The 15,779-nt window shown below is 42.2% G+C and overlaps 1 protein-coding gene across 3 annotated transcripts in view; it reads left to right on the top strand.

Annotated features, from left to right (window-relative positions):
* ANTXR1 (ANTXR cell adhesion molecule 1) overlaps nt 1–15,779 on the top strand; it is a 241,630-nt gene that overhangs the window by 98,205 nt on the left and 127,646 nt on the right. The gene's annotated exons all lie outside the window — the stretch shown is intronic.

Genomic DNA, 15,779 nt, shown 5'->3' with positions numbered 1-15,779 from the left:
TGATGACAAACATAAATAAAATATTGGTAAACAAAATCCAGCAATGTATTTAAAAAGGACCAGGATAAGTAAGATAATTTTAAAGAATGAGGGGGAATTTGCCTCTCACATAGCAAAATTTTTTGATGCCAAGAAGGCATTAAAGTTCATTATCCATTCCAAATTTTTAAAATATATACTTTTAGAAAACTAGGAGTAAGTTAAGACTTCTTTAACGTAATAAAAAAATACATATAAATATTTAAATTCAAAACTCAACATCATTTTATGGTAAATCACTAAATAGAGATATTAACTTTACAGTTAGGAAGAAAAAAGCAGGACAACTCGTTTCACCATTATTATTTAACATTAATCCGGAAGTTCTAGCAGCACTGTCCAATAGAACTTTCTGTGATAATGAAAATGTTCTAAAATGTAGCCAATATGGTAGCCACAAGCCACATGTGGCTTACTGGGGACTTGAAGAGTGACTAGTGCAGTTGAGGAACTGAATTTTTAAATTCATTTAATTTCAATTAACTTGAATGTCAATAGCCATCTATGGATAGTGACTAATGTATTAGACAATGCTATAGGTATTACAATAATGCAAGAAACCTAATGAGAGATATAAGTACAGGAAATGGGAGCCAAACATTATTACTTTAAAATGATGGTTGTGTCGTCCTGCAAAACTAAAAAAGAATCAACAGACTACTACACTAATAAGAAGGTTATTAAACTGGATGATTTCAAAATAAATACCTCCCTTATGATAATCAATAGCTTTGCCAGAATCTAGCAATGACCAAACATCACAGGAAAAATACAGCAGCAACATACAAAATCTGGTAAGAACTAATTTAACTAAATTTGTAGAGACATATAGGAAGAAAATTACACAACTCTGTGAAGGAAATGAAGAAAATGTAAGTCAGTACAGAGGCAGTGTAGACTCATGGCATAGAACGTACACTGGAACCACCCAGGAAAAGAACCGTGTTTCCGTCTTAAAGCTTTGTGACCATGGCAAGATACAGTATTTAACATCTCCAAGCCTCAATTTCTCTATCTGTAAAATGAGTATGGCAATAATGGCACCTCTGTGGTGGACTGTTATGATGTTTCAGTGTGAGAATTAGGGCTCAGAACAGGGCCAAGCATGCAGTAAGCAGTCGATCAATGTTGGCTGCTAATATTAATTTATTATTATCATTATCACTGTTATTCAATGGAGCGGCAATTGAGGATTGCGAAGATACCAGTTGTCTTCAAATTAATATTTACTTTTACTACAATCCCAATGAAAAGTCCAATGGGACTTCTGTAGTTAACAAAATAATTCTAAAGTGTATATATGGAAGAATAAACATTTAAGAATAGCCAAGAAAAATGTGGAAACTTGCCCTAGCCGATTTTAAGATGTATAAAAAAGCTGCAGTAATTTAAACAGTGTATGACTGGTGCCACAAAAGGCAAACCAAACATTAGAACAGGAAAAACGAAGTCCATAAAGAGAGCCAAGCACTTCTGTGAATTTAGTATAAAATAAAATGACCTTTCTTATCGGTGGGAAAAGAGTGGATTATTCAAAAATGGTATTGAGACAACTGGCTAACCTCTTGGAAAAATGATTCAGTTCAATTTTTATCTCACACCTTACATCTAAGCAAATTCCAGATGAAAAGTTTAAACGTGAACATGAAACTATAGAAGTTTTAGAAGGAAACAAAAATAAATATTTACATAATTTTCCAGTGGGGAAAGACTTTTTAAGCATAACTCTGAAAGGAGATACCATGAAGGAAAATTTGAATGGTTTGAGTACATATTTTTTAATTCTTTAAACCTCCCCCCCTCCAAAAAATCTAAAGGGAAACAGAAAACATGCTAAATTATTTGTAAGACATAGAACAAACAAAGGGTCAATAACTTTAATACGTAGACAGCTCTTAAAATCAGTAGGAAAGGTGAGCACATCGATGGGTAAAAGATATGAAAAGGAAATTTACAAGAAAAATAATGGCAAATAAGCATGTGGAAAATGCTCACTGTAATCAAGGAAACACAAATTAAAATAATCTATCAAACTGGCAAAGATTAACAAAAAATACAATTCCCAGTATTGGCAAAGATATAGAGTAAGAAGTGTTTTCATTCATCATTGGTGAGAGAGACCATTGAATCTTTGGGGATTTTTTTTTTTGGCTGCGTGGTTCCCCAACCAGGAATTGAACCCAAACCGCCCCACCCCTCCACCGGCAGCCTGAAATCCTAACCACTAGACCACCAGGGAACTCCCCAGGAAGGCCATTCTTAAAATGAATCAACTGCTTTTATACATTTTTTGACCCAGCATTTCAATTTCAACTTCATCAAAAGGAAATGATTGAGAATGTTAACAAAGACTCAGCTACAAGATGTTCATCATAATATTGCTTATAATGGCAAAAAGAAAAAAGGAGACAGAGAGGAGGGAGGGAGGAGGGAGGAAGGAATGAATTTGGGATGGAAGCAAGAAAGGAAGGGAGGGAGGGAGAGGAAGGAAAGAAAGTAAACAAATGGAAACATTTAAATGGTAACATAAATGTTTCATGATAGTTAATTTGTTATATAAATTATACTTTACCCTTAAATAATTAATACTGGGGCAAAGATGAATAATTACTTATGTGGGAAAGATGTTAACGATACTGCTTCATATGTTAAAAATAAGTTACAAAACAGTGCCTTGATGCTATCCCTGTTTTAGACGCATACATTTATATGCAGAAAGAGAGAGAAACGTGAAAGACACACAACCAAATGTTAACAGTAGTTACCTCTGAATGAGACCACTATTAGTTTTTACTTTCTTCTTTCTGTTCATCTAAGTTTTCTAAGTTTTCTATGATCATATGTCCCTTCCGTTGTAAGAAAAAAAAAAAAAACACCATGACCATTATTTAAATTTTAACTTTAAAATTCTTGTTAATTATTTAGGCCAAGCACACATCTTAAGTTTAGCATTTGGTTGGTTCTCCAGTCACCAGGCTGAACTCACTCCTGGCCAAGAAAATATCTTGGAAATCTTCACACAAACTTTATTTATTCTGGATGCACTTTTTCCTACTCCAGTATTCGGTGTATCGTGCCAAGAAAAGATCCACTTTCAATTGGAAATCCACTTGTAGAGAGATTAGAATGCTAAAAAGGAGACGCTGGGGTAGGAGCTGACGAATGATCCATTTTAACGAACAGTAAATAAAAAAATGAATGTTTTTACTAATACAATAATGAAAAACATGCTAGACTATGCTGGTGTTGCGTGGAGAATTATGAGGTATGACTATAAACAAAGGAAACTGATTTTTAACAAACTTACTAAAATTCCATTGAAAGGCCATGTGACAAGTCAGTTTCCTGGTTTTATAGGCACATTTCTTTTTTGATGCAAAATTTTGTTTCTCAGCTTGATCTTCAGTCTTACTCACAAGGCATGGCTCTGGTTTACTTTTGGTTCACTCTCAAAGCATAAAACGTTGCCCCCTTTGAAGATATTTTTTTCAAACTGAACATTAGTCATGAAAGCAACAGTTCCAAAGAGGGGCTCACTTCCCAAGAGGATGAGAGACAATGCTCGCTGGAATGTAGGAGTTCCGTTGTGTTTGTTTTTAAAAATCTGTCCAGTTATCCAGAAACTATACTTTATCTTAGAAAACATCTGGTCCTCGGGGGCTGTGGGCCCCTTAAGGAGATCATTGAAGTGCACCTACCGTGGCAAATGGGGAGGAGGGCAGAGGGAAGGAGAACACAAACTTCCCAAACAAAAACCTATTGTTTCCTTTCTCACTGGTTAGAGTGTTGCATTCATGGGTCAAAAAGGTACTTAGTGCCATTTGGATGCATTCGTAGGGGTTTGATGTCATATGAAGATGATAGAATGTCACTTTGTGCAACTCAGAATGAAGAGATCTAAAGGAGCATCTCCTCTCATGATTCTTAATCAGAATCCCCCAGGAGCTTCATCCAAGTGATAGCAACCACTGATTGCTGAGCACCTACCCCGTTCTGTTCCTGAACTAGTTCATTTCATCCTCACAGCAGTCCAGTGAGGGAGGAGTTATTTGTATCCCCATTTTGCTGACAAGGGAACTGAAACTCAGAGGTGAAGTGCCCAAGGTCACCCAGATGGCCAGAGGTAGAAGCAGTTTGGACCCCAGACAGTCTACTCCAGAGGCTTTTGCCTGCTTCTCTACATTGCTTCCTAAACACAGGTCCCCACGGGTCCCTGGGTCCCCTGATCCCGAAGGCCCACATCACTCTGATGTGTGCCTGCTTTGGAGGCCCTGATTTTCACTGCTCCCCCTCATAGTATAGACAGGAAACCTCAGCTCAGAGAGATTTAGCTATTTGCCCAAGGCCACAGAGCATGTTAGAGAGTCAAGACTTAAACTCTGGTTCAAGAAAAAAAGCTCTGGACCAGGGAACAAAGAGCCCAGGCTTTAGAAAGTCAGTATATGCAGCTGACTGTGTGATCACAGGGAAGCCACCTCTTCTGGTTCCCCAAATGGTCCTTCTTTCTTAAACTTCACAGGCTTTTCATGTATCTGCCCATGTTTCCCTTTTGCCCCTGCTTTCAGAGGGAGTTTGGGTTTCACCCAGTTGCTTCTGAAGTGGCTCCTGCCAAGACTGTGTTAGTTCATGTTTCTATCTTTCAGATCCAGACAAAAATATAGATAAGTGGAAATTTACTGCAGTTTTGCTTGGTCAGATAAAAACCCCAGTAATCTGGGATGGGGTGGGGATAAAAGAGAAATTACCACCAAAAGTAACTAACTGGTAAAGATTTTCATTCAGGGGCAAAAGAGCTTCTTCCAAGGGCAAGTTGACACAGTCCAAAGTTAACTGCAGCAGTGCCTGGTAGACAGTCAAACTTGACTTTGCCCCTGTTCTACCAAGTGTGCAATTGCTTCCAAATGAAAATTGTAAACTGCCTGTGGACTCTGGCACACAGTGGTCTTCTCTGAAGCATTGTTGGAGGAGAGATTTGCTTGTGAACTTCCCTGAAACTGCTGTTTTCCCAGCCGTGTTGTCCTGATAGAGGAAGTTGGCACTCCCTCTATTCTGCACCAGATGACTAGACTTTTGTGATCATGCCTTTCCTCATGCTATACTGCTCCTTTGTCACTTCAGTAGGATGGTGGAAGAAAAAGTGGTTAACACAGAGATGGGCCAGACTCATGGGAACCCCAGGCAGGCTAATAACCTATGCCCCCTTCAAACTGACATTCTTTAAATATTTGCTCAACATTCATTTAGAGGAAAAGTTGGGTGTTGCTGAGGGAAAGGAAGGGAGTGCTACTGATATATCTCTTCTCCATGCAATTTAGCTCTGTCTCCTAATCTGCATACCACAGCAACTTAGTGGCGTCCACTGTTACTCAAGTGTGTGCCTGGGGTCTCCTTCCCACCGCTTCTCTAAGTTTCTGTATAGGTTTGAGTTCTTTAAGAACAGTCAGCATTTGCCATAGTTCATGGCCATGATCCTGTGGAAGGCTTTAGCCATTTTAATAGACTTGCCGCTCAATCCCAATTCCAAAGGTAAACCCTTCCAAACCTAATTGTGCACAGCTGAAAGACTTCGTATGTCAGGAGACACATACCTTGTGCATGAATCCTGAATTGTCTTCAACCAAGCGAAAACAAAGCTTTAAAAAATATATTTCTTCTCAGCAAATTACAGCTGTCTCAAGGGCACCACTTTTCTGACCTCAAGCTCACAAATTTTGTAGAAGTTGATGCTTTGCTTAGAAGATAATTTGTAAGTTTTATAAATGTCAACAGTCAAGAATTTTTTGGTCTAGATTTATTGAGAGGAGGAAATGTTTTGCAAGAGCCCCGAGCCCCATTATCTTCATTCGGTTTTCTTGCAATACCTAAATCTGTCCCTATTAACTTTGGATAGAGAAGATGCCAAATACCACAACATTATGCGTAGTATGATTCCAATCATGTGAAAACTAATATGCATAGAAAACATTCTGAAATAGCATTAACAATGTTTATCACTGGAAGTTAGGATTACCAAGGATTTTCATTCTTTTTATTCTTTTTTTCAATTTTATTTATTTTTGGCTGCGTTGGGTCTTTGTTGCTGTGCGCGGGCTTTCTCTAGTTGCTGCGAGCGGGGGCTACTCTTCGTTGCGGTGCTCAGGCTTCTCACTGCGGTGGCTTCTCTTGTTGCAGAGCACGGGCTCTAGGCTCATGGGCTTCAGTAGTTGTGGCACGTGGGCTCAGTAGTTGTGGTGCACGGGCTTAGTTGCTCCACAGCATGTGGGATCTTCCCGGACCAGAGCTCGAACCCGTGTCCCCTGCATTGGCAGGCGGATTCTTAACTAGTGCGCCACCAGGGATATACATCTCTGTATTTCTCAGACTTCTCACACTCACTGTGTATTACTTTTATAATTACTGAAAATAGCAGTAAATATGAGCAGAAAGCAGTTTATATCCTGAGAAGTCAAACTAGCTGTGCTGAAGACCAGTTCTAAAAGCTGGTGGGTCCAGAGCCACAGAGGTCAAGCCTTGTGCGGGACTGGGGAATGTGTAAGCCCCCAAAAGACAATTCAGAGACCAGCAGGGCTGCTGGCTCCCATCCCTGCTCTCCCCTGGGAGTGCACTCATGGTCCCTCACCTTTTACTTCTGGGGCCATGATGTAATCTTGATCCTCGTGTACATGATGTTCAAGTTAACCGACTTATCTTTTTCTAAGACTGCACTCAGCTCTTTGTCCTATACTGGTATTTTTAGGTGAGGTGCTCTGACTCTGCAGCCTTCCTACCCACGTCAGCTCAGAGCCTCAACAGCAATCTAAGTCCCACTTCTGGAGTGCCCCCATTTCAGTTGTAAAGCTCCACCCAGCAGAGTGGCTCAGGGGCCACCCACCACTAGGCAAACCTGGACCCATCAAAGCCTGCATGGAAGAATTTGCTAAGAAGCACTCTCTTCCTTACTCCAGCCAGGTGTCTTCCACTGGCCCTCAAGTTGTTACTCCCTCTCCCTCCCCTGCTCATAATCTTTTAACACCTCTGAACTTTTCTGGACATTCTACCAGAATTCTCGGGGGTGGGCTGTGAACCACCCAGTACTATCTACAGAACTCTCTACAATGGGCCAAAGAAAGGTATAAAGCCATGGTAGACATTATACCAGGATTTCTAACCTTGGCACTATCGACATTTTGGACCAGACAATTTTTTGTTGAAGGGGAGAGGGATGCCTTGTGCGTTGTAGGATACTTACCATCATCCCTGATCTCTACTCACTAGATGCCGATAGCCCTCCTCCCCCAGTTTGACAACCAAAACTGTCTCAAACATTGCCTTTTATCCCCTGAAGGACAAAACTGCCCCCGTTTGAGGATCACTGCATGACATACACGCCCAGAGATCCTATTAGGATAGATGACTCTCTTCTTGTCACGCCTACACCATGTAGTCCTGACACAACCCAGTAGACAAGTTCTGCAAGACCTACTCAGTTTGTACACACCTTCACATCTCGTGTTTTACAGGTGCGTCAGGCAATGAGCCCAGAAGTACCCCCACTTTAGCAGTAACAGTTGACGTTTGTCAAGCGCTTATTAAGTGTTGAGCATTTAATCATATCGTCCCATTAAATGAGCTGAGTATGAAATGAGTATTATTCCATCTTATAGGTGAGAACTCCGGGTTATGGAGAGGGTTACATAGCCAGTAGGTAGCAAGCTATGATGGGACTCCAGGGCCCAGGCTCTTAATGTGCTCATGGTTTCTACTCTAATCTGCCCCAGAGAACATGAAGGGAAACTAAAAGGCTATCCTGGACACCTACACACACAGGAGCTGGGGAAATAATCATGTATAGCCCAGGGAACTTACCTGGAGCCTGTTGACCAAGCTCATCACCTGATCTCATAGCAACTAGCCAGTGAGGGCTTCCAAGGAAACCTTGCAACAACTCCAGGCTAGCGAATGGATAGATAGGTGTGGGTCGTGTCTGAGGAAAACGATGGTGGCCAGCTTGGTTCCGCCATATTAAAGGCACCCCTCTGGCTTCAGCTGGGCCTGAGAGGACGTTACGGCGGACGTGTACGTTCTGAGGATTGTTCCCAACTTGGCCTCACCCACCTGTGCTTCACTACCGGCTCTTCCCATTCTGTGCTGACTCTCGTTTCTCATTGCGCTGACCTCAGAATCACTGTTCAGCCTTTCCAAGTAGAAGCCGCCCTCTCCACTTTTAAAATCTCTGCTTTGTCCCCTTACGTAGAGTTTAAGGTCTTCTAGCAAAAGAATCCATAGGCTTGTGATCTCAGCCATCTATGAAAACCTTCCAGCCTAGGGGAAGGTTTGTACACATAGTACATGCCTAATAAATAGTATGTACACATAGTACATGCCTAATAAATGTTAGCTTCTTTCTACTCTAAGCCATGGGATCCCACTTAGCTTTGCAGTACGACCCCCATGTTTGTGAATTTTCATTGCAGGAGTCCCAGTAGAGCAATCGACCACCTCCTTTCTGGCTAGGACCCCAGAAAGCTCAAGCCAAGTTGAATTTCATCAACTTGGGGTCCTGCTGAGTACCATTTTATTTCAGGTTTCTGCACAGTATTTTAAAAGTTGAACTTTTTAAAAAGCTGGTTACTGTTCAAGTCGGTGAAAAGGTAGAAACATTCAGTCTAACTCTAGCTTGTCTGTTCTGTCTTAATTCAGAGACACATTCCCCAACCAGCTGATAATTTGGTGCTGAACAGTTATACTTGGCTCAGGGATGCCACAAAAATCTCCTTAGACCCAGGGGAGATGGGGAGGAAGAGCAGGGTGAGCTCATTCAGTCCCTAACCTCCAATATTTTGTCACAGTAGGAATGTAAACTCTTCTTTGGAGCTTACATCAGCTTTGGGAGGGTTTCAACAAGCTCCCTTAGATAAGACTAAGGGTTATTTTTCTTGTCCTTTTGGCCAGAAATAAATATTTATATCAAGAAAGGATTGCCAAGACTTGGACAGGATTTCAGTTATTTAATCAGCCCTGTGAAAGGATCCACTGTGATTGGTGTTTGAATTAGCTAATAAATTTTAATCCTGGTTTTATCCCAAATCCATTAGACAGTTATGAACTGCAGGGAAGAATTCTGGAAATTTCTTCACCAGTCTGAAAAGAATTACATTGATCCAAGATCAAAACCTGGGAATGTACACATTTGAATGTATGGTTCTGGAACATGGGTTCATTACAGTAGGTCAGGGTCTCTCAGAAGACAGCAGAACCTTATCACAGAGCTTCTCAACCCTGGTTGCCTCTCGTGGAAGACAAACCTCCTACTGCTATCCAACCTCAACCGTGGAGAATCTTGATCGTTTGCCTCCGAAGCTGCCAGACTCAGTTCCTGGTATACTTCAGGCTACATCATAAAACTAGCTGTGAGATTATGACAATATAAAATGGCTAACTAGTTTAAGTTATATCTGTAAAAAAAAAAAAAAAACTAGCTGGGTTGACCATGGGCAAGTCATTTCAACAAAACCTGGGTTCGATTTCCAGCTCTTTTATTAGTGTGCAACACTAACTCAATTAACCAACTTCTCTGAGCCTCAGTTTCCCAAATTGTAAATTAATAATAATAATAATGTCAGATGAGACCATGGGTATATAGTGTTACACAAAATCAGTATAGAATAAATATAGATACATATAGATGTATGTGTAGATATAGATGTATGTGTGTGTACATGTAGGTATAATATGCCTGTGTGTATGTACATATGTACACACACACACACACACACATTCACTAAAACATTTCATTTTCCCAGGAATTCCTAATGAGGTCACACTCCTTCTTGGATGAGACTCAAACCCAGCCAAAACTCAGACTGGGATTTGAACCCACAATCCCTGACTTAGGAGGGGACTTGAACCCACTGTCTTTTAATTGAAACTGCTCACCTGGTGTCAGGACTTACTGAAGCTGAGGTTCTTTTGTCTCTTCGCAGAAAGAATTCAGCGTGAGGCAAAGTGGCAGGCAAAGAGTGAGTTTATTAGCACTGGTGGCTTATGAGAGACACAGGCGAGCAGGCAAGGGAGTGCAGCCCTGAGAACAAAGAGGGCTACATTTTTATAATCAAAGAAAAAGTGGGGAGGGGAGAAGACCACCTTCTTCCTTATTTACATCATTAGTACCTCCTTACTCTATATGGTTTAACCAGAACTGTTATGGAGCTATTTAAATCATATGTATATTAGCAAAAGGGTGGTGACATATACTAAAATATGGTAATTCATCTCAGGTTTCCGTATAATGTCCCCTTTCACCTAGTTTCTTTCCCCTTTCAGGCTTTCTTGGCCACATGCAAAAACGCTACTCTTCAAAGACCATTAATTGCCTGACTTCGTTCGTGTAACAAGATTCAGACTCCGTATCTATTGTCTTGTGTTTTAACTTTCAGGGTTTGTGGCCTGAGTGTGGCTGGCACTTGAATGTGCCTGGTCTTCCTTCAAGATAGTGTAGATTGTTGCTAGGTTACTGGATTCTTTTCCTGAGTGGTCAGTAGCTTACAACAGTCTCCCAGACTCCCTTAAAATTCCCTTTCTATCTTCAATCCCCTAGTGGGATTTCTAACTAGCTATTTAATTATTCTGTTCTATCCCTATCACTAATGCCTAAAAAGATGTTTGCCGGAACAATGTAATCAAGCAATTAGACATTTTGAAATTTTTAATTTTCAGTTCCTCTGATATTAAACCACACATTCATTATCTATTTCAAAGGCTTGGATACCCGTGTAATAATGCGGAGTAACGTTTACTAAATGTTAATTAAGTGCCGAGTAACATACTTCCACGCACTTTTTCTCACTCCCCACACAACTCCGCACAATGATGTCATCATGTTTACAGCCGAGGAACTTGTCCCCAGTCACACACTAGTAAGAGGACCTGGGATATGAACCTGCATCTGGTTGACTCTGGAGTCTACCGGGCCCTGTGCCCCTTGTACTCATCCTCAGGGATGCTCAGATCCCGAGCCTGGGTGTCTGGTGTTTCTGTGTAAGGACACTCATTGATCCCCAGATCCTGATTTAAATCAAGCTCTGTTCGATTATCAGCCTCTTGTAAGACAGATGCTTTGGATTCACCTATGTCGTAGGTATACACTGAATTCGGAACTACCTTTGGCAAAAGGCAAGGAAATTTAGATTTATAGATCATCTAAAAATTCCCTGAAGGTCTAGTTTCGAACTCCCGCCCCTCCCTAATTTCCTCCCAGCTCCCGGCGTCCGTTTTCCTCGCCCATCCAGTGCTAACGAGCAGTGTAATGGCCACCGGTGGACAGAGGACTAAGGCCCTCCGGAGGATGATGGCGCCATAAATGTCACCACACCACTGGCTTTGGCAGAGGTGGCCATAAGGTTGGCATGGCCCCCGAGCCAAACGTGGCCCAGCCGAGGAGGAAGGCTTTGGGCCCTGCTTCCCAAGTGGACGTTCCAGGAAAGAGTCAGATGATCAAAGTTATGGAAACCAAATAGCCCTCCTTTGTTTAGAGAGAAAGAGGGGAAAAAAAAGTCACTCATTTTTGTGGTAAAGTGGAACCAGGCTCCAAACCAAACAATCCCTCTCAGACCCGAAAATGCCAGCTCCCCAGAGCAGGCCCACAGCCTGGGAGGCTGATGAACTGATGGGAGGCGGTGTCGAGCTGGTGCTACGGCCTCGGCCGCGTCTCCTCCATCCTCCCAGCTACGGTCTCGTCTGCTTTGCTCCAGAAATAGCTGGTCTCCCGGGCAGGAAAGGAAAACGAAAGCAGGGGGGAAGTGAGAAGCGGTCCACCTGACCTAGGCTGACCAGAGCCACCCTTGGGCTCTCCCTCCCTTTCCTGTTGCGATGTTGGGAGGAGAGGATCTGCTCAGAGAGAGCCCGGGTGGGAGCCTGGGCCCCGGTGCGTAGCTGCGGTGCGCCCCCTTCAGCTCCTCCCGCAGAATGCAGTCAGGAGTCACGAGGCCTCCTGTGGCCGCGCCGTGGCCGGCCTGTGACTCTGTGGGCAGGCTCCGTGGGCAGGGATCTGCACTCCCAAGTATTACTAGAGCATTTGCAGCACCAAGAGAGAGTAAATATAGGTTGTCATCAGCCACGCCTGTCCCGAGTTTGGTTTATCCTCTAATACGAGCCTTTCCTGGAACAGGGAGGCGCTGGGTGAGAATATTGGGGAATCCAATTCTAGTCCTGGCTTTGCCTCCGACTCGCTGTGCAATCAGGGGTTACTGTGGCCCCTCTGAGCCTCCATTTTGCATCTGGAAAATGAGCCCACGGAGCCCTGCCTTGCCTTGGTTCGTAAGGTTGTAGTGAGAGGAGATCAAGCGTGCATCTCATCAAGAGGTGGCGGCCAGACTGCTCGGGTGCTGATTCCAAGCTCCCCTGAGTAACGCTGGGCAAGTGTCTCCACCTGTGTCTGTTAAATGACGGGAATAACATCCTTCCCTGATAGCACTGCTAGAAGGTTACACTAGATCACGTGATGTGTATGATGTACTTAGCACCGACACACATGCCCCAGCTAGTCTCACTGTCGTTATTGCCATCACAGATGGGAAAACATCTTGAAGATAATAATGCTCGGTTCAGACGCTGTGTGATCCGCCACCGTCCTCATAAGCTTCATAACTGTACTCAACATACCCTCACTGTTCTGGCAACTTTCCATAACCTGCCAGTGCTCGTTCTAAATATGAGGGGAACCTCCAGTAGCTTCCTGTCACATTTAGGAAAAGTCCCAAAAGCCCCACCATGACCTACAAGACCTTGGTCATCTGGTCCTGCTGCCTTTTCTAGCCTCATTTTGAGCCACTGTCTCACTGAAATTCAACAGCCTTGTCAGCCTTCTGTTACCTCCCGGGAGACCTGGGTTCCTTCTTGCTCCAGGATCTGTGCAGCTCCAGCGCTCTCCCACCCCATCTCCTCTCCACCCAGCCTCAGGTCTCAGCTCACAGAGCCTTTCCTCAGGGAAATGTTTCCTGACTTCCCAGATGAGAGTAAGCCCCCTGCTTTTCCTTCTTTGTGCTCATCACAATTTAATTAAACAGTCATTTGTGTAATAACAGCATTTTTTTCCGCTTTGTTGTGCTTTCCTCATGAATTCTCTTCCTCAGGAACTTCTATTCACCCATCAAAACCCAATGATCATGTTATTTCCTATGCGAAGCCCTCCCTCATTTTCTCTGTTCACCTCACTCAAACAGGGTTACTCATTCTTATTAGAATTCTAAATGAAGTTTTGATGTAGTAGGTGGCACTTGCCTAAGAGTGCCTGCATTTTGTTCTGCTAATTACCCCTTCTCCTTAGGCTACACACCCAAGGAATAACAGGAAATAAATGCCACTTACTATTAGCTAAGTTCAATGTCTGATGTCCCCAGGGCATAAGGCTTGCCCACATTCCTTAAATCCAATAGATAACTAAAACAGTGGCCATTAAAAAAAAAAAAAAAAAGTGCAGTGCTTCGTTTGTTGTGTTCACTTCCAGGCCTGGCACAATGCCTGGCACATGGTAGACATTCAAGAGAATATGTTTTTTAATAAAAATGAATATGTTTAAATAAGCAACAAGGATATGTTGTACAGCACAGGGCAATATAGCCACTATTTTGTAATAACTTTAAATGGAGTATAATCTATAAAAATATTGAATCACTATGTTACACACCTGAAATTAATATAATATGGTAAATCCACTCTCCTTCAATTAAAAAAAAAAAATCTTGTACTAAAGACTAAGATTAAAAAAATGTAATATTTTTACTTCTTCAAAAAAAACTGAATGTGTTTAATAACTATCTCCCCTGCAATGTCATGAAAAGCAGAGACTGTGTTTCTCTTCTCAAAGCCTGTGTCTCTAGCTCATAGTAGGCCTCGAATAAATATTTGTTGAGTGAATGAGTGAATGACCTGAAATAACCTCCCTAACTTTTCCACCACTTGAAGTTCTCCCTAGACATCAGGGGAGACTGTAATTGGCCATCCTCTTCATCCTCCTTCCATGGAGACCCAGTGCTTAGAACTCAGATGTGTCCTCCAACTCCCATCCCATGTGGCTCTGGTCCTTAAATCCAAGCATGGAGGGTATGAGGCTTCCTAATCTCCACTCAGGCAAGTGTTTAGTGCCAGCCACATTCAAATGTCATTAGAGACATCAGTTTCATATCAAGTGCCAACAACAGCATGGCATCCTTCCATTACATATGGAAAGGCTTCCTTTCTGTCTTCTAGGTATTTGTATTCACAGCTTGATTAAAGGAGCACATATTATTTATCTTCATATCACCTACAGGTCCTACCACAATCTTTTGAACAGAGCATGCACCCAGTAAATGTTGAGTCATGAAGGAATGACTACCATATGCTGAGTATAGTAATTTCTCAGCCCTGCTTCTGGCCCCAGAATCTGGGACACAGTGAAGTTTTCAAGGAGTTCAAGATTAAAACTGCTTAAGCTTTTCCCCGGACATCCATTAGGATAAGAAAAAGAACTCCCCCACCTCCAGATTCCCCCCACTCTAATCCATCTTTCACAGCTACATTTGCTAAAACTTCCAAAATCGTCACTTCAAGTTTTTCTCCAGAAACCTCCAAAGTTCTTTTCATAGCCAATAATAGGCCTAGGTCCAAATCCCTCAGTCTTAACTCGAAGAACTTGGAGCACACATTTTCCTATACTGATCTTTTCAAATCCTCCTTACGTCCTACCCTGGGGCATCCCTTTTGTTTGCTCTGTCTTTGCTGATGCCATTCCTCCCACCAGGAATGCCTCTTCCCCATCTCTCCGCTGAAGCGCAGCTCATGTTTTGTATTCCCTGTGACCTCATCGTGTCACCCACCTAAAGGAAGCTACTCTGTCTTCTGAAGCCGAACCATATTTTGGCTTAGCTACTTGTTGTATCTGTCAGCAAACTTTTTTTTAATTGAGATATAATTGACGTATAACATTATATTAGTCTCAGGTGTACAACATAATGATTCAATATTTGTATATATTGCGAAATGATCACCACAATAAATCTAGTTAACATCCATCACCACACGTAGTTATAATTTTTTTCATATGATAAGAACTTTTAAGATTTACTCTTAGAAACTTCCAAATCATGCTGTACATTACATCCCCATGACTTATTTATTTTATACCTGGAAGTTTGTACCTTTTGACCATCTCACCCATTTCACGCACACCACCCCACCCATTTCACGCACCCCACCCCCGGCCCCTGCCCCTGGCAACTACCAGTCTGTTCTCTGTATCTATGAGTTGTGTTTTTTTTCTTTTTTAGATTCCACATATAAGTGAGATTATACGGTATTTGTCTTTCACTGTCTGACTTATTTTACTTAGCATAATGCCATCAAGGTCTATCCAAGTTGTCACAAATGACAAGATTTCCACTTTTTATGGCTAAATAGTATTCCATTCTACATATATATGCCCTATTTTCTTTACCCATTCATCTATAGATGGACACTTAGGTTGCTTCCCTGTCTTGGCTATTGTAAACAATGCTGAGTCAGCAAACTTTTCCCATGAATATGGCTTCTCTCTCAAACTAGACTTAGACCTGAAGCTCCCCGAATATCAGTCGAATACCTTCTCATTCCCCCTCAGGGATGCCTGGTCTATGGTAAGAACTCGCCCTCTATTTGCTCACTGCTTGACTCCACTGGACATACAGGATCAGAGACTAGTGGTATTCAGGCAGAAGACCTTGAGTTCACTCTAGCGGATTTTACAG

The sequence above is a fragment of the Balaenoptera borealis genome (assembly GCF_965194805.1).
Source record: "Balaenoptera borealis genome assembly, chromosome: 15".
Classification (NCBI taxonomy): Eukaryota; Metazoa; Chordata; class Mammalia; order Artiodactyla; family Balaenopteridae; genus Balaenoptera; species Balaenoptera borealis.
This window is presented reverse-complemented; position numbering and strand designations above follow the sequence as displayed.